This window comes from Dendrobates tinctorius, unplaced genomic scaffold, assembly GCF_039654945.1.
Source record: "Dendrobates tinctorius isolate UK_male_01 unplaced genomic scaffold, ASM3965494v1 ptg000584l, whole genome shotgun sequence".
NCBI classification, from domain to species: domain Eukaryota; kingdom Metazoa; phylum Chordata; class Amphibia; order Anura; family Dendrobatidae; genus Dendrobates; species Dendrobates tinctorius.
In genome coordinates, this window is record NW_027362242.1 from 202,776 (window position 1) to 217,034 (window position 14,259).

Genomic DNA, 14,259 nt, shown 5'->3' on the forward strand with positions numbered 1-14,259 from the left:
TCCGCGCGGTTTTTTCCGCAGCGTCGGCACAGCGTTTTTTTTTACCCATTCAAATGAATGGTACTGTACACCGCAGCTAAAACTGCTGCGTGTCTGTAGCGGCCAATCCGCAGCGTGTGCACACAGCCTTAAAGCAAGACCTTTCATTTAGGGAGGGTAGTAGAGGGGGCGGTGTAGGAGCAGTGCTCCTCTGGCCTCTTTCCTAGTACTGAAGCGCGTTTGACCGTGAGGGGAGGGTGGCCTAACAAAAAAGGGGTTGGCCTATGCAAATTAAAAGCGCGTGGAGTGGAATCCTGGGGGAAAAAAAAAAAAAAAAAATCAGCCGCCTGCGCTTTTGTTATGCGCCCAGACTTGGTTTGAATGTCTTCCTCAGGGTGGTGTCTGTGTCATTCTCCACAATGGGTGCCTGTCTTAAGCCCTGTGGCCTTGCAAGCGGCAAACCATTTCTGGTTATCGCTTCTCGGCCTTTTGGCTAAGATCAAGTGTAGTATCTGTTCTTATCAGTTTAATATCTGATACGTCCCCTATCTGGGGACCATATATTAAATGGATTTTTAGAACAGGGAGATGGAAAAAGAGCTTGCTCACTTCACTCCACGTATCAGCCCAGTATGGCAGTTTCTCTGGGAATGGTGCACTCACTCTCTTAAGCGGTTTCCAAAGACAGATTGAATTGAAATCGGGATAAGCAAGTAGTGTTTTCAAAGCATGATTTGAATGCTTTTTTCCAATGTCGCCGCTCTGCAATTAGTTTTTCTTGGTCCAAGTTGCACATTTCCAATTCCTTAGCCTTGATTTAACTTGACCAACTCTTCTACTACTACTACTACTACTACTACTACTACTCTTATTCACCGCTATATGGGAGGCATTGCACTGTATTCAATGTGTCCGTAAAATAACGATCTATCTTGGCCTTTGCTGTTTGGTAGGTATAGGTGTGACAAGCTGCAGTAATGTGTTTGGCTTTGGATAGCTACATTTCTGCACACCCACCTGCTACAAGGCCTGCAGCCCCTTCGCCTCAGAACTTCCCCAGTCTTAATTCAAGCATTCAATTCCTACCACATCCCTCATGCAATGATATGTCGCTTCATTTTTGAAACATTGTCCCCCTCTTGTGGCCTTCCAACTTTGAAATTTACTGTTCAATTTTGAATTAATTCATATATGAATAAAATGGAAAAGCAACGATTTATCTGGCGAGTTATTTGAATGTTCTGCCTACGTCCACCTGTCTGACAGACGGACGGTATTCTAGTGGCTTGTAGCAGCAGCAGCAGCAGCTAGGTGCGCTGCTTGCCTGCAGTAAATAGGATGTGTCCATCCATGGAACACTGTGATAGGAATCATGCCATTCATAGCACACAATGCTTGGATGTGTTCGACCACGTCTCACAATGGGACCACGTGTCACAATGGGCAGCCCACAGTCTGTAGCAGCTGCGCAGTAGTATTCAGCTTCAGTCTGCTGAGTGAGCCTGAGCAGACAGGTGGGCCATGCTCGCCTCCTGGTTACAATATCTGGCACCAGGAGAGTTAGGCCACGTTCACACGCTGCGGATTCCGCTGCGGATTAATCCGCACGGATTTAGCAAAAACCGCAGATAATCCGCAGGTCCAAAGACCTGCGGATTATCTGCGGTTTTGCCTGCGGTTTGGTCCTGCGGATTCACTATCTCCACAATGGTGGAGATAGGAACCCGCAGCGTTTTCCACAGAAAGAATTGACATGCAATTCTTTCTGCGGATTCAAAACCGCAGCAAATCCGCGCGGTTTTTTCCGCAGCGTCGGCACAGCGTTTTTTTTTACCCATTCAAATGAATGGTACTGTACACCGCAGCTAAAACTGCTGCGTGTCTGTAGCGGCCAATCCGCAGCGTGTGCACACAGCCTTAAAGCAAGACCTTTCATTTAGGGAGGGTAGTAGAGGGGGCGGTGTAGGAGCAGTGCTCCTCTGGCCTCTTTCCTAGTACTGAAGCGCGTTTGACCGTGAGGGGAGGGTGGCCTAACAAAAAAGGGGTTGGCCTATGCAAATTAAAAGCGCGTGGAGTGGAATCCTGGGGGAAAAAAAAAAAAAAAAAATCAGCCGCCTGCGCTTTTGTTATGCGCCCAGACTTGGTTTGAATGTCTTCCTCAGGGTGGTGTCTGTGTCATTCTCCACAATGGGTGCCTGTCTTAAGCCCTGTGGCCTTGCAAGCGGCAAACCATTTCTGGTTATCGCTTCTCGGCCTTTTGGCTAAGATCTGTAATGGATCCTGTCAATTGGCCAAGGTGATCTGGGTGGACCTCATACACTCGGCCTTTTGGACTTTGGTCTGATTGTTGCTATTGGGTGCAGAGTAAGCCTGAATTACCTTTTTTTCCTGGATATCGTGTTTCGAGGTCCGTGGAGTGGTGGTCGTTGGACGGTGGAAAGCGGAATCTGGGAGGAACTGCGATCAATTTGCGTATTTTCCTTTTGGCATCGTTGAGAAGGAGAAGAATCATGGAGGAAAGGAGGAATTTTGGAGGAAGGAGGGAAAACCAGGAGAGCAACCCGAATGACTATTTTTCGGAACATTATGCGCTGAAGGATACCATCAGGTTCGTGGTTAGTCCTGCTTTTCGGCAGGTGAAGGACTCTCAGTATATTTTTGAAGTTGTGTGCAAGCTCTTGGAGATAGAGAAAGAGCAGCTATTTTGTTTTCAATCCTTTTTTACACGAGGAATGTATGATGTTACACTATACAGTTCCTCACAATGTGAAAAGGCCTTCCTTCTCTATGGAGCTAATAGAGAAAAGGAGGAACTGGAGGGAGTGAGGGTGATCCCCTCTTTCCAGTTAACAATGAAACTGTTGACCATTCATGTTTTTAATCCTTTTGTCACAGACTCTGAGATAGAAACTTACCTTGAGAGATATTGTGAAAAGGTTATCCCTAGAAAACGTGTGGAAACAAGTTTCGGAGTTTGGAATGGGAAACGAGTGTACCTGGTGCAATTTAGGAGAGACTTGGACGAGGAGGGTGGGGTGAGCAGACCGCCGCAACAAGTCTACATTAATCATAGCCGTGGATACTTGTTTTTTCAAGGGATGCCGGATTATTGCCGCAGGTGCAAGAAGTATGGACATCGAGATGAGCAATGTAAAAAATGCCATAGTTGCGTCGGAGCTACGCATCAGGCAAGTGAGTGTCCAAAAAATAAAAGGGACGAAGAAAGGATGGACACATCGTCAGAAGAAAAACAGCAAGAAGCTAATGATGATGTGGAAGTAGGAATGGCTGCAGAGGAAGGAGAAGAAAATGAGGGAAGTGAAAATAGAGAAAAGGAGGAGACAGAGAGGAAGAAGAAGAGGAAAAAGGAAGAGAAGATGATGGAAGCATTGAAGAAGAAAGAGGAAAGGGTGAGGAAGGCACAGGAAGAAGAGGAGAGGAAGATGCAAGAGAGAAAAATGAGGAGGGAACAGGAACAACAAAGGAGAGAAATAGGAAAGGAAGAGGAAAAGGAACAGAAGAAGGAAGAGAAGAAAGAAGAATGGAAGACAGAAGAACTGGAGAAAGAGGAAAAGGAAACGGAAGGGCAGAAAGAAATGGTAATAAAGACGTTGAGGCAAGTGGCGAGGAGAAATATTCCATCTAGTAAAGGAAGTAATATAGGGGGTGTAGGGGAGAGGAAGGAAGGAAAAAGTGATACCCCTACAATGGTGGAGCCCACTCCATCTAGTTCCCTATCACAAAGTTTACCATGTGCACAAGAGGAAATGGACTGCTCAGGGAAGTCCCTGAAAAGAAGTGTTGGGAAAGATGAGGAAGGTGAGGGTTTTCCTTGTGGTGGGAAAGTCAAAGCGATGGAAGCAACGGAAATACTGGGGGTTATTTCAGAGTCAGACACGTCAGATTTGGAGATGGGACCATCCTCTCCAGAGCAAAAAAATGAGGGCAGGGGGAGTTGCCCTAAAATAAATGGTGATAAATGATCCGCTTAATGTCCCTGAATGTTCAGGGGTTTAATGATTTGTATAAGAGAACAGCCTTTTATGATTATTTAAATAATGAAAACGTTGACTTTATTTTTTTACAAGAATGTAATTTAACCAAAAAATTAAGTTATGAGTATCTACAGGGGATATGGAAGGGGAATTTTTGTTTTTCTGGTGGGAATGAGTCAAAAAGTGATGGGGTGGGCTTTTTGTGTTCAAAAGACTGGGAAATCATAAGTTATGAAGAAATATACCCTGGGAGAATATTAAGAGTGGATGTGGAGAAAGATGGGAAAAAAGTGAGGTGTTTTAATGTGTATGCAAATACAGAGAAAGCCTTGAGATTGCATCTGTTTGATTTGTTGAGTTTGTTTCTACCTGGAGTAGGTCCATTAATTTTAGGTGGGGATTTTAACTGCCACTTGAAAAGTGTAAAAGATGGTTCAGCCTCATGTCTTAGGAGTGTTTTAGCGGCTTTTAATCTTAAAGATGCATGGTTCTTAGGTGGACAAAAAAAGGAACATGAAATCACCTGGGTAGGGAGGGGTTTGTCTTCCAGAATAGATTATTTTTTTATATCCCAATCACTAACATGTTCAGTTTTTAAAACGTATGCGACACCTTTCTCGGACCATAAAATAATAGAATGTACAGTAGTGATGGAGTTAGGTGAGGAAAAAAGGCCTTCACATTGGAAACTAAATGTATCACTTCTACAAGATGAGGATGTTATGGAAGGTTTCAAAAAAGTATATGCAAAATTAAAACGCCAAAAACTGGGCTTTCAGTCTATTTTTAAATGGTGGGATTTTGTGAAGGTGGAGGTAAAGAAATTTTTTTTAAGAGAGGGAAAAAGGAAAGCTGCTGCAAAACGTCGGTTTTATAGTGATCTTAATGCCAGCCTTCAATGTTTTTATCATCTCATGGATAATGGATGCAATATGGATGAGGAGATCAGAACAACAAAAGAGAAGATCCAAAAATGCCTGAAAGAAAAAGGTAAAGAAATTATTTTTAATTCACGTGTTAAAGTTTTAGATGAGGATGAGAAATGTACAAAATTCTTTTTTAAGAAAATGTGTGACAAAAAGGATTTTATAAAGATTTTGGAAGGGGAAAGAAGTTTGGAGGGAAAGAAGAAAAAAGCGATGGAGTTTTACGATAACTTATTTTCGGTTAAAAACATAGATATATCACTAAAAGGGCATTTTTTGGAAGGATTGGGAAAGTTTTTTGATGCAGATGATAAGTCATGGTTATTAGAGAATTTTTCGAAAGAAGAAGTTTTTAACACGATCATTTCATTACAAAATGGTAAAACACCGGGGGCGGATGGACTACCGATTGAATTTTACAAGTGTCTGTGGGGGATCTTGGGTGATGATTTTTATGAAGTTGTTGTGGAAGCAGAGGCATCTGTTAGTGTCCCAGAGTCTTGGTGGGAGGGTCTGATTGTTTTACTTTTTAAGAAAGGGAATAAAGAAGAAATTAAGAACTGGAGACCAATTACACTTTTAAATGCCGATTATAAAATATACGCAAAATTACTGGCCAACAGGCTGAAGAAGGTGATTAGTTCGGTAATAGACATGGATCAGACGTGTGCAGTGCCGAATAGGAGAATCAGTGACTCGCTGATTTTAATCAGGGACATCTTATGGGATGTTTCAGACAGAAAGCAGAAACTTGCATTGATAACTTTAGATTTTGAAAAAGCGTACGACAGAGTTGCTCATGATTTTTTATTTGCAGTTTTAGAAAAAATGGGATGCCCGGATGTTTTTAGTAAACGTATTAAATCCTTATATAGATCGTGTTTTAGCAAAATTTCTATCAATGGTTTTTTATCTGAGAAAGTGGGAATAAATTGTGGTGTTAAACAGGGGTGTCCTTTATCCCCTATTTTATTTATTTGTGCAATCGAGCCACTTTTAGCAGCTCTAAGGAGAGATAAGGTGATCAACGGCTTCTTTATCCCGGGGAGTTGCAATGAACAAGTAAAAGTGGTGGCATATATGGATGATGTGACAGTGTTGGTGAAAGACACCAGAAGTATGAATAGAGCCATAAGAACGGTGGAGTGGTTTGGGGGAGCATCAGGTTTTAAAATTAATATGGAGAAATCTGGTATTTTAACTATTGGTGATTTTATTTTAAATTCAGAGTGTAAACTGGGAAAAGCCAATGAAGTTAAAATCTTAGGTATTTACTTCTCTGAATCAGGAGGTAATGTGAAAAATTGGGAGTCTCTGTTGGAAAGAGTTAAAAAAAAGATTTGTTTTTGGCAGATGAGAGAGCTAACCATGGAAGGAAAAATCTTAATTATAAAACAAGTCCTACTTCCAATGTTTTTATATGTGGCAATAGTTTTTTTTCCTTCAAATAATATGATGAAGAAGATTATTAAGGTATGTTTTAATTTTTTGTGGAATTCCAAAATGGAGAGAGTAAAGAGAGAGGAGATGTATAAGCCGAAGAACAAAGGTGGGAAAGGGTTTCCAGATATTAGGGCCTTTTTATATTCAAAATATATGGCTAACTGTGTAAGCACTTTGTTTGGATCAGATTCAAAGCTGAAACAATTCTCTATATATAACTTAGGTTTTTATATTAGAAATTATAAATGGTTGGTGATGGTTCTAAATAGGCCCTACAGTTTTTTGCCCCCAGAAAATTACATTGTTTTGGAAAAAATTTTAAGAGATTTCAAATTAAAAACAGTCGAGCTAAATGTTCTTAAATGCCATAAGAAAATCCTAAAAATTCTGGAAGACAGAATAGGCACTAGCCCTGTGGAACGTTTTTCGTGGAAAATTGTAGAAGAAGTTTGGAAAAATGTAAATTTTAGCTTTTTATCTAATGAACACAGAGATCTACTGTGGTGTATTGTGAAAGATTGTCTGCCAACTCGTGAGTTCCAATATAGGAGAGGTTTGGTGAGATTTGAAGTGTGTCCAAGGTCTAGGTGTGGTGACAGTGAAACACCCATGCATGTGTTCTGGAATTGCAAGTTTGCACAGGTAGTGTGGCGGAATGTGTGTTCTTTGGTGAAGGCTGTAAGTGATGTTAATTTTTTAGATTTTAATAGAATTTTTTATGGGATGGGCATAAAAAAAGAAGATTTTAAAAAGGTATGGGTAATTATAACATGTGTGAAAATGGCGTTATGGAAAGCAAGAAATATTCTGATATTTAAGCATAAGGAGATAACAATTGACCAATGTATCAAACTCTCTTTAAGTTATTTGTATGTGTATTTTTGGAAGGATAAAATGTTATTTGGTATGGAGAAAGCAAGTGAAATATGGAAACAGTCTGAATGGAATGTACTTACTGTGTAAACTTTGTCTTGATAAAAGCTGTTGCAGAGATATTGAAAAAAAAAAAAAAAAAAAAAAAAAAAAAAAAAAAAAAAAAAAATATATGTTTATGTATACATATATATACATATATATGACAAATGGAAAGTTTTAAAGGAAACGAGGCAATGGGAACAAAAAATGTAACAGCCTACATGATTAGAAATACACAATGATGGATTTGGGTCTTTTATTCTTCTTTATGGAATCTGAGACTTTGTAATCTGAGTGGAAAAAAAAAAAAAAAAAAAAAAAAAATCTGTTCTTATCAGTTTAATATCTGATACGTCCCCTATCTGGGGACCATATATTAAATGGATTTTTAGAACAGGGAGATGGAAAAAGAGCTTGCTCACTTCACTCCACGTATCAGCCCAGTATGGCAGTTTCTCTGGGAATGGTGCACTCACTCTCTTAAGCGGTTTCCAAAGACAGATTGAATTGAAATCGGGATAAGCAAGTAGTGTTTTCAAAGCATGATTTGAATGCTTTTTTCCAATGTCGCCGCTCTGCAATTAGTTTTTCTTGGTCCAAGTTGCACATTTCCAATTCCTTAGCCTTGATTTAACTTGACCAACTCTTCTACTACTACTACTACTACTACTACTACTACTCTTATTCACCGCTATATGGGAGGCATTGCACTGTATTCAATGTGTCCGTAAAATAACGATCTATCTTGGCCTTTGCTGTTTGGTAGGTATAGGTGTGACAAGCTGCAGTAATGTGTTTGGCTTTGGATAGCTACATTTCTGCACACCCACCTGCTACAAGGCCTGCAGCCCCTTCGCCTCAGAACTTCCCCAGTCTTAATTCAAGCATTCAATTCCTACCACATCCCTCATGCAATGATATGTCGCTTCATTTTTGAAACATTGTCCCCCTCTTGTGGCCTTCCAACTTTGAAATTTACTGTTCAATTTTGAATTAATTCATATATGAATAAAATGGAAAAGCAACGATTTATCTGGCGAGTTATTTGAATGTTCTGCCTACGTCCACCTGTCTGACAGACGGACGGTATTCTAGTGGCTTGTAGCAGCAGCAGCAGCAGCTAGGTGCGCTGCTTGCCTGCAGTAAATAGGATGTGTCCATCCATGGAACACTGTGATAGGAATCATGCCATTCATAGCACACAATGCTTGGATGTGTTCGACCACGTCTCACAATGGGACCACGTGTCACAATGGGCAGCCCACAGTCTGTAGCAGCTGCGCAGTAGTATTCAGCTTCAGTCTGCTGAGTGAGCCTGAGCAGACAGGTGGGCCATGCTCGCCTCCTGGTTACAATATCTGGCACCAGGAGAGTTAGGCCACGTTCACACGCTGCGGATTCCGCTGCGGATTAATCCGCACGGATTTAGCAAAAACCGCAGATAATCCGCAGGTCCAAAGACCTGCGGATTATCTGCGGTTTTGCCTGCGGTTTGGTCCTGCGGATTCACTATCTCCACAATGGTGGAGATAGGAACCCGCAGCGTTTTCCACAGAAAGAATTGACATGCAATTCTTTCTGCGGATTCAAAACCGCAGCAAATCCGCGCGGTTTTTTCCGCAGCGTCGGCACAGCGTTTTTTTTTACCCATTCAAATGAATGGTACTGTACACCGCAGCTAAAACTGCTGCGTGTCTGTAGCGGCCAATCCGCAGCGTGTGCACACAGCCTTAAAGCAAGACCTTTCATTTAGGGAGGGTAGTAGAGGGGGCGGTGTAGGAGCAGTGCTCCTCTGGCCTCTTTCCTAGTACTGAAGCGCGTTTGACCGTGAGGGGAGGGTGGCCTAACAAAAAAGGGGTTGGCCTATGCAAATTAAAAGCGCGTGGAGTGGAATCCTGGGGGAAAAAAAAAAAAAAAAAATCAGCCGCCTGCGCTTTTGTTATGCGCCCAGACTTGGTTTGAATGTCTTCCTCAGGGTGGTGTCTGTGTCATTCTCCACAATGGGTGCCTGTCTTAAGCCCTGTGGCCTTGCAAGCGGCAAACCATTTCTGGTTATCGCTTCTCGGCCTTTTGGCTAAGATCAAGTGTAGTATCTGTTCTTATCAGTTTAATATCTGATACGTCCCCTATCTGGGGACCATATATTAAATGGATTTTTAGAACAGGGAGATGGAAAAAGAGCTTGCTCACTTCACTCCACGTATCAGCCCAGTATGGCAGTTTCTCTGGGAATGGTGCACTCACTCTCTTAAGCGGTTTCCAAAGACAGATTGAATTGAAATCGGGATAAGCAAGTAGTGTTTTCAAAGCATGATTTGAATGCTTTTTTCCAATGTCGCCGCTCTGCAATTAGTTTTTCTTGGTCCAAGTTGCACATTTCCAATTCCTTAGCCTTGATTTAACTTGACCAACTCTTCTACTACTACTACTACTACTACTACTACTACTCTTATTCACCGCTATATGGGAGGCATTGCACTGTATTCAATGTGTCCGTAAAATAACGATCTATCTTGGCCTTTGCTGTTTGGTAGGTATAGGTGTGACAAGCTGCAGTAATGTGTTTGGCTTTGGATAGCTACATTTCTGCACACCCACCTGCTACAAGGCCTGCAGCCCCTTCGCCTCAGAACTTCCCCAGTCTTAATTCAAGCATTCAATTCCTACCACATCCCTCATGCAATGATATGTCGCTTCATTTTTGAAACATTGTCCCCCTCTTGTGGCCTTCCAACTTTGAAATTTACTGTTCAATTTTGAATTAATTCATATATGAATAAAATGGAAAAGCAACGATTTATCTGGCGAGTTATTTGAATGTTCTGCCTACGTCCACCTGTCTGACAGACGGACGGTATTCTAGTGGCTTGTAGCAGCAGCAGCAGCAGCTAGGTGCGCTGCTTGCCTGCAGTAAATAGGATGTGTCCATCCATGGAACACTGTGATAGGAATCATGCCATTCATAGCACACAATGCTTGGATGTGTTCGACCACGTCTCACAATGGGACCACGTGTCACAATGGGCAGCCCACAGTCTGTAGCAGCTGCGCAGTAGTATTCAGCTTCAGTCTGCTGAGTGAGCCTGAGCAGACAGGTGGGCCATGCTCGCCTCCTGGTTACAATATCTGGCACCAGGAGAGTTAGGCCACGTTCACACGCTGCGGATTCCGCTGCGGATTAATCCGCACGGATTTAGCAAAAACCGCAGATAATCCGCAGGTCCAAAGACCTGCGGATTATCTGCGGTTTTGCCTGCGGTTTGGTCCTGCGGATTCACTATCTCCACAATGGTGGAGATAGGAACCCGCAGCGTTTTCCACAGAAAGAATTGACATGCAATTCTTTCTGCGGATTCAAAACCGCAGCAAATCCGCGCGGTTTTTTCCGCAGCGTCGGCACAGCGTTTTTTTTTACCCATTCAAATGAATGGTACTGTACACCGCAGCTAAAACTGCTGCGTGTCTGTAGCGGCCAATCCGCAGCGTGTGCACACAGCCTTAAAGCAAGACCTTTCATTTAGGGAGGGTAGTAGAGGGGGCGGTGTAGGAGCAGTGCTCCTCTGGCCTCTTTCCTAGTACTGAAGCGCGTTTGACCGTGAGGGGAGGGTGGCCTAACAAAAAAGGGGTTGGCCTATGCAAATTAAAAGCGCGTGGAGTGGAATCCTGGGGGAAAAAAAAAAAAAAAAAATCAGCCGCCTGCGCTTTTGTTATGCGCCCAGACTTGGTTTGAATGTCTTCCTCAGGGTGGTGTCTGTGTCATTCTCCACAATGGGTGCCTGTCTTAAGCCCTGTGGCCTTGCAAGCGGCAAACCATTTCTGGTTATCGCTTCTCGGCCTTTTGGCTAAGATCAAGTGTAGTATCTGTTCTTATCAGTTTAATATCTGATACGTCCCCTATCTGGGGACCATATATTAAATGGATTTTTAGAACAGGGAGATGGAAAAAGAGCTTGCTCACTTCACTCCACGTATCAGCCCAGTATGGCAGTTTCTCTGGGAATGGTGCACTCACTCTCTTAAGCGGTTTCCAAAGACAGATTGAATTGAAATCGGGATAAGCAAGTAGTGTTTTCAAAGCATGATTTGAATGCTTTTTTCCAATGTCGCCGCTCTGCAATTAGTTTTTCTTGGTCCAAGTTGCACATTTCCAATTCCTTAGCCTTGATTTAACTTGACCAACTCTTCTACTACTACTACTACTACTACTACTACTACTCTTATTCACCGCTATATGGGAGGCATTGCACTGTATTCAATGTGTCCGTAAAATAACGATCTATCTTGGCCTTTGCTGTTTGGTAGGTATAGGTGTGACAAGCTGCAGTAATGTGTTTGGCTTTGGATAGCTACATTTCTGCACACCCACCTGCTACAAGGCCTGCAGCCCCTTCGCCTCAGAACTTCCCCAGTCTTAATTCAAGCATTCAATTCCTACCACATCCCTCATGCAATGATATGTCGCTTCATTTTTGAAACATTGTCCCCCTCTTGTGGCCTTCCAACTTTGAAATTTACTGTTCAATTTTGAATTAATTCATATATGAATAAAATGGAAAAGCAACGATTTATCTGGCGAGTTATTTGAATGTTCTGCCTACGTCCACCTGTCTGACAGACGGACGGTATTCTAGTGGCTTGTAGCAGCAGCAGCAGCAGCTAGGTGCGCTGCTTGCCTGCAGTAAATAGGATGTGTCCATCCATGGAACACTGTGATAGGAATCATGCCATTCATAGCACACAATGCTTGGATGTGTTCGACCACGTCTCACAATGGGACCACGTGTCACAATGGGCAGCCCACAGTCTGTAGCAGCTGCGCAGTAGTATTCAGCTTCAGTCTGCTGAGTGAGCCTGAGCAGACAGGTGGGCCATGCTCGCCTCCTGGTTACAATATCTGGCACCAGGAGAGTTAGGCCACGTTCACACGCTGCGGATTCCGCTGCGGATTAATCCGCACGGATTTAGCAAAAACCGCAGATAATCCGCAGGTCCAAAGACCTGCGGATTATCTGCGGTTTTGCCTGCGGTTTGGTCCTGCGGATTCACTATCTCCACAATGGTGGAGATAGGAACCCGCAGCGTTTTCCACAGAAAGAATTGACATGCAATTCTTTCTGCGGATTCAAAACCGCAGCAAATCCGCGCGGTTTTTTCCGCAGCGTCGGCACAGCGTTTTTTTTTACCCATTCAAATGAATGGTACTGTACACCGCAGCTAAAACTGCTGCGTGTCTGTAGCGGCCAATCCGCAGCGTGTGCACACAGCCTTAAAGCAAGACCTTTCATTTAGGGAGGGTAGTAGAGGGGGCGGTGTAGGAGCAGTGCTCCTCTGGCCTCTTTCCTAGTACTGAAGCGCGTTTGACCGTGAGGGGAGGGTGGCCTAACAAAAAAGGGGTTGGCCTATGCAAATTAAAAGCGCGTGGAGTGGAATCCTGGGGGAAAAAAAAAAAAAAAAAATCAGCCGCCTGCGCTTTTGTTATGCGCCCAGACTTGGTTTGAATGTCTTCCTCAGGGTGGTGTCTGTGTCATTCTCCACAATGGGTGCCTGTCTTAAGCCCTGTGGCCTTGCAAGCGGCAAACCATTTCTGGTTATCGCTTCTCGGCCTTTTGGCTAAGATCAAGTGTAGTATCTGTTCTTATCAGTTTAATATCTGATACGTCCCCTATCTGGGGACCATATATTAAATGGATTTTTAGAACAGGGAGATGGAAAAAGAGCTTGCTCACTTCACTCCACGTATCAGCCCAGTATGGCAGTTTCTCTGGGAATGGTGCACTCACTCTCTTAAGCGGTTTCCAAAGACAGATTGAATTGAAATCGGGATAAGCAAGTAGTGTTTTCAAAGCATGATTTGAATGCTTTTTTCCAATGTCGCCGCTCTGCAATTAGTTTTTCTTGGTCCAAGTTGCACATTTCCAATTCCTTAGCCTTGATTTAACTTGACCAACTCTTCTACTACTACTACTACTACTACTACTACTACTCTTATTCACCGCTATATGGGAGGCATTGCACTGTATTCAATGTGTCCGTAAAATAACGATCTATCTTGGCCTTTGCTGTTTGGTAGGTATAGGTGTGACAAGCTGCAGTAATGTGTTTGGCTTTGGATAGCTACATTTCTGCACACCCACCTGCTACAAGGCCTGCAGCCCCTTCGCCTCAGAACTTCCCCAGTCTTAATTCAAGCATTCAATTCCTACCACATCCCTCATGCAATGATATGTCGCTTCATTTTTGAAACATTGTCCCCCTCTTGTGGCCTTCCAACTTTGAAATTTACTGTTCAATTTTGAATTAATTCATATATGAATAAAATGGAAAAGCAACGATTTATCTGGCGAGTTATTTGAATGTTCTGCCTACGTCCACCTGTCTGACAGACGGACGGTATTCTAGTGGCTTGTAGCAGCAGCAGCAGCAGCTAGGTGCGCTGCTTGCCTGCAGTAAATAGGATGTGTCCATCCATGGAACACTGTGATAGGAATCATGCCATTCATAGCACACAATGCTTGGATGTGTTCGACCACGTCTCACAATGGGACCACGTGTCACAATGGGCAGCCCACAGTCTGTAGCAGCTGCGCAGTAGTATTCAGCTTCAGTCTGCTGAGTGAGCCTGAGCAGACAGGTGGGCCATGCTCGCCTCCTGGTTACAATATCTGGCACCAGGAGAGTTAGGCCACGTTCACACGCTGCGGATTCCGCTGCGGATTAATCCGCACGGATTTAGCAAAAACCGCAGATAATCCGCAGGTCCAAAGACCTGCGGATTATCTGCGGTTTTGCCTGCGGTTTGGTCCTGCGGATTCACTATCTCCACAATGGTGGAGATAGGAACCCGCAGCGTTTTCCACAGAAAGAATTGACATGCAATTCTTTCTGCGGATTCAAAACCGCAGCAAATCCGCGCGGTTTTTTCCGCAGCGTCGGCACAGCGTTTTTTTTTACCCATTCAAATGAATGGTACTGTACACCGCAGCTAAAACTGCTGCGTGTCT

The 14,259-nt window shown here is 43.2% G+C and overlaps 4 non-coding genes and 1 pseudogene across 4 annotated transcripts; all 5 read left to right on the forward strand.

The window, feature by feature from the left end:
* Positions 1-452: 452 nt before the first annotated feature.
* On the forward strand, positions 453-643 carry LOC141078612 (U2 spliceosomal RNA). Its single transcript, XR_012228000.1, has one exon. It is a non-coding gene; the product is annotated as a U2 spliceosomal RNA (small nuclear RNA).
* A 6,873-nt stretch (positions 644-7,516) lies between these two features.
* LOC141078660 (U2 spliceosomal RNA) lies at positions 7,517-7,735 on the forward strand (annotated as a pseudogene).
* A 1,577-nt stretch (positions 7,736-9,312) lies between these two features.
* On the forward strand, positions 9,313-9,503 carry LOC141078613 (U2 spliceosomal RNA). The gene has a single exon (XR_012228001.1). It is a non-coding gene; the product is annotated as a U2 spliceosomal RNA (small nuclear RNA).
* Positions 9,504-11,080: 1,577 nt separating this feature from the next.
* On the forward strand, positions 11,081-11,271 carry LOC141078614 (U2 spliceosomal RNA). The gene has a single exon (XR_012228002.1). It is a non-coding gene; the product is annotated as a U2 spliceosomal RNA (small nuclear RNA).
* A 1,577-nt stretch (positions 11,272-12,848) lies between these two features.
* LOC141078615 (U2 spliceosomal RNA) lies at positions 12,849-13,039 on the forward strand. Its single transcript, XR_012228003.1, has one exon. It is a non-coding gene; the product is annotated as a U2 spliceosomal RNA (small nuclear RNA).
* Positions 13,040-14,259: the final 1,220 nt, after the last annotated feature.